General features: G+C 50.5%; 1 protein-coding gene across 1 annotated transcript in view; it reads left to right on the forward strand.

Annotated features, from left to right (window-relative positions):
* The first annotated feature begins 677 nt into the window (after window positions 1-677).
* Window positions 678-850, forward strand: part of LOC122435980 (transcription factor SPT20 homolog) — a 70,990-nt gene continuing 70,817 nt past the window's right edge. Inside the window, exon 1 of the mRNA XM_043460091.1 lies at window positions 678-750. The gene's annotated coding sequence lies outside the window, so the exon portion shown is untranslated. The remainder of the gene's footprint in view (window positions 751-850) is intronic.

An 850-nucleotide genomic window follows, 5' to 3' on the forward strand; every position in this document is an offset into this window, starting at 1 on the left:
CTGCCAGCACCAGGAACAATAGTTCTCAACCCTATCAGACACAAACCACCTTTTAAAACAGTTTAATCCTGAACTGCAATTGCTAGACAATATAAGTTAGCTACCACACGCTAAAAGCCCTTTCTGAAATAGCTAGGGAAATAAAAGAATGTCATGTTACCGTGCACATCTCTATGAAAAGCATCAGGCAGATCACGGGAAGAGTCATTGAAGAATTCTGATGCTTGCGCCAAATACAGCAAGTGTCCCTGGAGTCAAGAGGTAGGAACTGGGTGTGTTAAACTGGCGATGGACAGCAGGAGCAGTCCTGCCCTTGGGAACAAACAAATGACTCCTAAAACAGTGGGTAAATTTTGGTGACATGATCGCTAAGGAAAGAAACGACCACTTTTCATGACCTTCCCAGCAACTGATTACCATGAAAATTGGTGTGTATTAAAGCCGTACAAAAAAATGATGGATTTTTACATTGGCCACTTGTAGTTTGGGATGCTTGCTTTCAAGGTTACATGAAGAGGGCCTGTCGCCACCCAGCAGTTGGCACAAGTGCGGTTTCAGACCCGGAAGTGCTGGCTGCAGGCCGGGCGTCCAGGAGGTAATTGAATGATAAGACCGGAATCTGCGACCTGCGCATGCGCACCTAGGGGGCGCTGTGCCGGGGGTGGGGGCATGGGGAACCGCTTCCATCCACTTCCGGTCCATCTGCAGGAGCGCGAGGCTAGACCAGCGCTGGATTTCCCCAAATCGCAGGTATTTGGCATGCTGCTTGTTGGGGGGGGGGGGGGGGGCGGGGGCGGGTTTCTTGGTGTTCATTTTGAGGTACGCTGCTCACTCCACAGTGGACTGGCTG

The sequence above is a fragment of the Cervus canadensis genome, chromosome X, assembly GCF_019320065.1.
Source record: "Cervus canadensis isolate Bull #8, Minnesota chromosome X, ASM1932006v1, whole genome shotgun sequence".
NCBI classification, from domain to species: Eukaryota; Metazoa; Chordata; class Mammalia; order Artiodactyla; family Cervidae; genus Cervus; species Cervus canadensis.